Here is an 8,580-nt window from a genome sequence, read left to right as displayed (position 1 = left end):
AATGGGTTTGAGTGATAATATATATGTATAACTCAGTGGAATTGCTTGTCAACTCTGGGGGGGCGGATGAGGGGAGGGAGAAAACATGAATCATGGAAAATTTTTTAAAATAAATTTTTAAATTTTTTTAAATAAAATTTTAAAATAAATTTTAAAATATTTTTAAATTTTAAATTTTAAATTTAAATTTAAAAATTTAAATTTTTTAAAAATTTTTTAAAATAAATTTTAAAATAAAATTTTAAAATAAAAAATTTAATAGAAAAAAAACAAAGCAGGAGGTTTGAAGAGCAAAGAACTTGGTCAGATATCATAGAAGCCAAGGTTCTCCACTGCATCCCAGGCCATCGCCAGTCATCTTGATTTTTGTCACACTAGCAGACCTCGAAATGAAAGACTAACAACAAACATGCCCATGTCCTCTCCATCTTCAAAACCTTTATTTTATCTTTTCAGCCCTGCTAACTATCAACCTCTATCTTTTCTGCACTTTGTGGCTATACTTCTCAAAAAGGCCATCTACAATAAGTACTTCAGCTTTCTCTCCACTTACTCTTTTCTAATTTGGCTTCTGATCTCATAATTCCATTGAAATTGTTCTATCCAAATTAGAGAAGAAAAAGAAATTGAAGGTATTAAAATTGGCAATAAGGAGACCAAGCTATCACTCTTTGCAGATGATATGATGGTCTACTTAAAGAATCCTAGAGAATCAACCAAAAAGCTAGTCGAAATAATCAACAATTTTAGCAAAGCTGCAGGATACAAAATAAACCCGCATAAGTCATCAGCATTTCTATATATCTCCAACCCATTTCAGCAGCAAGAATTAGAAAGAGAAATTCCATCTAAAATCACCCTAGACAATATAAAATACTTAGGAATCTATCTGCCGAGACAAACACAGGAATTATATGAACACAACTACAAAACATTCTCCACACAATTAAAACTAGATCTAAACAATTGGAAAAAATATTAACTACTCATGGGTGGGACAAGCTAACATAATAAAAATGACAGTCCTACCCAAATTAATTTACTTATTTAGTGCCATACCCATTGAACTACCAAAAAGCTTTTTTACTGAATTAGAAAAAAACCATAACAAAGTTCATTTGGAAGAACAAAAGATCAAGGATATCCAGGGAAATCATGAAAAAAATGCAAAGGAAGGAGGACTTGCAGTCCCAGATCTCAAACTATAGTATAAAGCAGTGGTTATCAAAACAATTTGGTACTGGCTAAGAGACAGAAAGGAGAATCGGTGGAACAGACTTGACCTCAGCAAGAGTCTATGATAAGCCCAAAGATCCCAGTTTGGGGGACCAAAACCCACTATTTGACAAAAACTGCTGGGGAAATTGGAAGACAGTATGGGAGAGATTAGGTTTGGATCAACATCTCACACCTTACACCAAGATTAACTCAGAATGGGTAAATGACCTGAATATAAAGAAGAAAACTATAAGCAAATTAGGTGAATACAGAAGTATACTTGTCAGATCTTTGGGAAAGAAAAAACTTTAAAACCAAGCAAGAGCTAGAAAAAAATCACAAAATGTAAAATCAATAATTTTGATTACATCAAATTAAAAAGGTTTTGTACAAACAAATCTAATGCATCCAAAATTAGAAGAGAAGCAATAAATTGGGAAACAATCTTCATTACAAAAACCTCTGACAAAGGTCTAATTGCTCAAATTTATAAAGAGCTAAACCAATTGTACAAAAAATCAAGCTATTCTCCAATTGAAAAATGGGCAAGGGACATGAATTGGCAATTTTCAGTTAAAGAAATAAAAACTATTAATAAGCACATGAAAAAGTGTTCTAAACCTCTTATCAGAGAGATGCAAATCAAAACAACTCTGAGGTATCACCTCACACCTAACAGATTGGCTAACATGACAGCAAAGGAAAGTAATGAATGTTGGAGGGGATGTGGCAAAGTCAGGACATTAATTCATTGCTGGTAGAGCTGTGAATTGATCTAACCATTCCAGAAGGCAATTTGGAACTATGCCCAAAGGGCACTAAAAGACTGCCCTTTGATCCAGCCATAGCACTGATGGGTTTGTACCCCAAAGAGATAATAAGGAAAAAGACTTGTACAAGAATATTCATAGCTGTGCTCTTTGTGGTGGCCAAAAATTGGAAAATGAGGGGATGCCCTTCAATTGGGGAATGGCTGAACAAATTGTGGTATATGTTGGTGATGGAATACTATTGTGCTCAAAGGAATAATAAAGTAGAGAAATTCCATGGAGACTGGAACAACCTCCAGGAATTGATGCAGAGTGAGAGGAGCAGAACCAGGAAAACATTGTACACAGAGACTGATACACTGTGGTACAATCCAATGTAATGGATTTCTGCGTTAGTGGCAATGCAATGACCCTGAACAACTTGGAGGAATCTACAAGAAAAACCACTATCCACATTCAGAGGAAACACTGTGGGAGTAAAAACATTGAAGAAAAACAACTGCTTGAATACATGGGTTGAAGGGATATGGTTGGGGATGGAGACTCTAAATGAACATCCTAATGCTAACAGCAACATGGAAATAGGTTCTGATCAAGGACACAAGTAATACCCAATGAAATTGTGCGTTGGTTGCAGGAAGGGTGGGTGGAGGGGAGGGAGGGAAATAATGTGATTATTGTAACCAAGGAATAATGTTCTAAATTGACTAAATAAACTAATTCAAATGGGAAAAAAAGAAATTGTTCTATCCAAAGTTACCGATATTCTCTTAGCTGTTAAATCTCTTCTCAAACTTCATTCTTCTTGATCCCTCTGTCATTTAACACTTCTGATCTCCTTTAACACTGAATTTTTAATCATTTTTAACACAGCCTTTAACATTGTGAATCATGCTCTCCTCCATGATACTCTTTTCTCTTTAGACTTCCAGAACATCACTCTTGCCTGGCTTTCCTACCTATCAAACTACTCTTTCTGAGTCTTCTTTGTTGGATCCTCTTTCAGATCATACCTTTTAGAGGAAGATTATAAGGATTCTGTCCTGGGCCTTCTCTTTTCCCTCTATTATTTCATTAGTGATCTCATCAGCTTCCATAGATTTAAGTACCATCTCTGTGCTAACAATTCTTAAATCTTCTTTTCTTGTCCTAACCTCTCTGTTGTTGTCATTCAGTCTTTTTCAGTCTCTTCTAACTCTTCCGGATCCCACTTAGGTTATCTTGGCAAAAATACTAGAGAGGCTTGCCATTTCCTTCCCTAGCTCATTTTACAAATGAATAAGTGTCTAAGGCCTGATTTGAATGCAGGAAGATGAGTCTTCCTGACTCCAGGCCTGGTTCTCTATCCACTTCACCACCTAGCTGCCCCTAGTTAACTACACCACTGACCTCTAATTTCATATCTCCAACTTCCTTTTAGATATTTCAAACTGGATGTCAAGTAGATATCTTAAACTCAACATGTCCAAAACAGAACTCATTATCTATTCCCCTAAACTCCCCACCACTGGCACTGTCCTGATAAGTCCCTTATCAACTCACACCTGGACAACTGAAATAGAATGCAGGTAGGTCAGCCTGCTTCAAGTCTCTCCTCACTCCAATCCATCCTTTCCACTCAGTCAAGTGATTTTGCTAAAGCTCAGGTCCAAACATGTCAGCTCCCTATTCAACAAACTCTTATAGCTCCCCTAAGATCAAATATAAAGTCCTCTATTTTGCATTCAAAGTCCTTCATAATCTAGTCCCTTCGTACTTTTCTAGTATTACTTTCTGCCATGTACTCTTTAACCCAGTAAAATGAACCTCTTTTTTGTCCCACAAATAAGACACAATCTTTCCTCTCCTAGCATTTTCTCTACCTGTCCCCTATGCCTGGAATGATCCCTCCCCATACCTCTACCTCTACCTTTCTTGAAGTCCCAATTAAAAACTAATCTTCTACTTCTGAATAAGTCACTTAGCTTCTGTCTGCCTCAGCTTTCTCAACTCTACAATGTGGTAATACTAGCATCTGTCTCTGAGGATTGTTGTAAGGATCAAATGAAATCATATTTGTAATGTGCTTAGCACACTGCCACGCACATAGTAGTGCTCAATTAGCACTTGTTTCCTTCCTTCCTTTCTTTCCTCCCTATAATGGTGAAATAATAGGTCTAAGCCCTATCTCTTTCCTTATCCCATACCCTGTATGTTTGTTTCTCTATGAATATGCTGTAATCCTCCAATAGAATGTAAGCTCTCAGAGGGCAGAAGTTGCCTTACTTTTATATTTGTGCTCCCAACATAAATCATGTCTAACAAACAGCAGGCACCTTATACATGTTTGACTGATTGATTGTAGAAAGACCCACCATTTTGAGCATTATCCATTATCCAAATTCCTGAGGATGGGGGGTGAAGGTAGTTTAATTCATGCATTTAAGATGAAATACGAAAGGCACAATGGAATGTAGGCAAATAAGCCTGTAGCCTCCCAGGGAAACAGTCAAGCCCAAAACATATGAAACCTAGAGGACTCTGTGTCTGGAGATAGCAAGAGCAGAGGGCTATTCCAAAAATGCCCTAGGGAGGAAGGAAATCCACATTAAAAACCTTGGAAGTCATGAGAAAGACAGCACTAAATGTGATCAGAGGGGGACACCATAGGCCCTTCATTCAGAGCTCTCTAGCATTCTGACTTTAGGCACTACAGAGGGCCCTAAAGATCCAGAATGATAAAACCCCAAATTCTAGGAAGCCTTAACCTGAGAGCTAAGAGTCAGCATAGGAAATGAGATGAGTCTGGGCTATACCAAAGAAGGCCAACCCCTTCACTCAAAAGGTCATCAAGGGGCAGAGCTGGAACCTAGCAAAAGCCACAGTTCGGGAACTAAGTCTGGAGGAATGAGTAAACTAAAAACAACACTGATCACCATGAAGAATTATTGTAAAATGAACAAACAGCTCTCCAAAGAAGAATTATAAGACTATTAACAGTCATATGAAAGGATACTCCAAATGACTAATAATAAGATAAATGTAAACCAAAACTATCATGAAGTTGTTTCCATTAAACTTGAAAAGATGACAAAATTTGGGAATATTTACTGTTGGAAGAGTTATAGAAAGACAGATACACTACTGTATAGTTGGTGGAGTTTTGAACCAGTAAAACAATCTTGGAAGGCAATTTGCAAATAAAATGACTAAAATATCCATACCCTTTGACCCAGAGAATCCTCCACTAGGCATATATTCCAAGGAAGTTATTAATAAGAAATCGCCAATATACATCAAAATAGAGAAGTATTTTCTTATGGTAGCAAAGAACTAGAACAAAGTAGGTGTGGCACATTAATGAAATGGATATTATTACACTGTAAGAAATGATGAATGTGGGGGAGAGAAGCCTAGAAAGATTTACAGGAACTGAGGCAGAATGAAGTAAGCAGAGCCAAGAAAACAATCTGCACAATGACTACAACAATATAAATGGATCAACTAAAAAACAATAGAAAGCTAATGTGACAAAATCACAAAATCCCAGCAGAACCCCCAAAAGGAGATAATCTCTTTTTCTCTTAAAAGATATTCCCATTCTACTCTTTGGCTGAGGTGAGAGGTCCATAGGTGTAGAACTTGGTATATATTTTTCAGACTTTTTGGATATACTAATCAGTTTTGCTGATTTCTATTCTCTTCTTCCTTTTTATTTTTAATAGTATTGTTTGTTATATTGGGTGGCTCTCTGGGAGGCGGCAGGAGAGGCATCCTGGAGTAATTCTGGAGAATCGAAATACAAGAGAGATCAATAAAAATGCATTTTTTAAAAAGAACACAGACCCAAAGAAGAAATATGACACTTTTCCTCCACTCCTTTGCAAAAGTGGGAAGTCCATGAATGTGGAACATTACATATATTTTCAGATTCTCTCCCAAGAATTAAAATTTCCCTTTTCTCCCTCACACCATCAATCTCTTCTGATTGATGAGTTTTAACCCTCAATTTCTATTTGAGGACTCACTTAGGGCAGCCAATGCTCTTTTCTCTTCTCACTATGAGCAAGGATGAAGCATGTTACCAACCACTTGCAGAGAGGTGATAAGAACCCAAGGTCAAGAAGAAACAGACGTTTTTTGTATATAGTTTCTATGTGTTTTACTTGACTGCTTACTTATTACAAGGTTTTTTTTTCCATCTTAGAGTGGGAAGTCAGGAATAAGGAGCAGTATTAGCAATAATGCAAAAAAAAGTTTAATGCACACAAAAAGAAATTTTAGAAGGAGTCACTGGCAAGCAGTGCAGTTCAAAAACAAACTCTGAAATTCATTATTTTTTTAAAGAGGAAAGTGGGATTAAACAAAGATATACCATCCATTTAATATTGAATGTTTCACAGAGAACTCTTGTTTTCTGCTGCATTTTTAGAAGGAAGCACTTTGTTTTGTTTCAGTGATTGATTTTAGAATAAAAAGTAAAAGTAAAGGAGAGAGAAGCTGTGTCCAAGATTTCACTTTTGTATTTCTCTCCCCAGAAGCTAGCAGCGTGCCCCCTGTAAAGCAGACATTATAAGGTGGAGAAAATCCAGACATTGACAACGAGAAGGGGGTTTCAAGTTTTTACCATATGAGGATAGATAGAAGGAACTGAGAGTCCAGCAAAGAGAAGATTTAGGAGGGACAGAGTAGCTCCCTTTCGACATGTAAAAAGGCTGTTACATGTAAGAGAAATTAGACATGTTCTTGTTGGGCCCCAGAGGGTGGAATCAGGAGCTACGGTTAAAAGTCACAAAGAGACAAATTTAACCTTAAATAAAAGGAAAGACTTCCAAGGAATGAGAACTGCCCCAAAGTGGCTTAGGCTTCCTGAAAAGTGTAATCAGACATAACCAATAACTGACCCTAACTTTGATGTACTTCTAGTGTACTTAAAAGGTTTTGGTGGTCCCTTTCATGATTCAGGGCAGGGGAGGTGGGCCCCCCTACCAAGATGAAGAGGAGAGAAGGGAGGTTGGAGACCAACAAAAGTTCCCAGCTAGTGACCAATGTGAAAAAACAAATGATTCTTTTGAAATCACTTTCACAGCCTGTGGTTTCTGGAAACCCCACCACCTCTGCTACCCCAAGGCAGAGCAACATTGATTTTTTTGCCATCAAGGTTTGTGAGGGTTATAGGGAGACATAAAATGCTGCCTTTATCAGACGGTCTTCCTCTTATCTTCTGAAACTCAGCCAGGATTCACTGCCCATGGGTTAGCTCACTCCTACTTCATGGTACTCTCCCCAAGCTAATTATATCGAACCACTCCACTGCTGGGAAAAAACCCTTCTCCTCATCCCCAACTGTCCACACCTTCACTCCCATACACTTCAAACCATAACCCCCCCCCATCCCCCTGCAACCTTATTTCCCATTCCAGATCTGCTTGCCTCTTCAACTGTGTCCTCTGGAAATCCTGCTCCATAATTAGCAAACTTCCTTTCATTTTAAACCTCTTCCTCTCTATCTCCTTCCACCTCTTGCTCTCCCTGAGGCTGGATTCCCTCCAGAAGACTCTTCATCTACGGCCATCCTCTTCATTACTGGTTGTACTTTTACTCTTACCCCTCAATTCAATGGTCTCAGAGGACAATGAGAAAACTCCTTGCTTTCCCATTACCACTTCCAGACTCTCCCCCTCTACACCCTCATCACTCACTCAGCAAGTCCTCCTCTTTTGAGGTTCACCTTCTCCAAATTTGTCACCCACACCAGATCCTGGTAGCTGATACTCACCAATCCCCAGAACATTCTTCTTTCTACCTCAATAATTTCAATGCATATCTCAGAGACTCTTTCCTACCCCAACTCCTGTGTTCTTACTAAAAGTCTTGAATATGTATACTGATGCTCCCTTCCTCAATACTCAGCTCCAGTAACCTACCCCCATTGTATTTCAGCTGCACATGGGGGCTTCCATGATAAAGAATTCCAGTCTTTTATCTTTCTGTAAAGTATTCCAGAAAGTATTTTCTTTTTATCTATTTGATCATAATTTTTTATCATTACATCTTTCCTATTGGTTTACCTATTTTCAACCTATTCTTTATCCTTACTGTGACCTCCAATCTCCCCTCTCCATCAGTAGTTTCAAAGGATATTATCTCTGCCCTGGTTATATGCTCCTACTTTTCCAGTCTCCACCATCAGTCATCCCATTCAATTCCATACTATACTCCTGAACCATTTGTTCTCCTGTCCTATCTCTCATCATGCCTTGCCAAACCCCAAACCTGGATTACTCTCACCATTGGCTTCCCTGGTTCTGATTTATATGCTGCTCAAAGGAACTAGAAAAAATGACAAAACCACGACTGGATTCTCTACCAATTTATTCTATGTAATTTCAGCTGGGCTCTCAGTGCAGCAAGTCAAAACTGATGATTCCCCCATCAATGAATTCTCTGTACCACTCCCCATTGGGGGTGTTTCAAATAACTTTTTCTATTTTCCAGATTCCCTAACTTACTTCCCCCTTCCCTCTGAAATGAGGACCATACCTCCTTCACTAAGATCTTCCTCTCTTATCCTTCTAATTTTACATCCCTCTGACATCACCCCCACTATCCT

The sequence above is a fragment of the Monodelphis domestica genome, chromosome X, assembly GCF_027887165.1.
Source record: "Monodelphis domestica isolate mMonDom1 chromosome X, mMonDom1.pri, whole genome shotgun sequence".
In the NCBI taxonomy this organism is placed as follows: Eukaryota; Metazoa; Chordata; class Mammalia; order Didelphimorphia; family Didelphidae; genus Monodelphis; species Monodelphis domestica.
The sequence above is the reverse complement of the archived record's forward strand: the minus strand, read 5'-3'. Positions refer to the sequence as shown.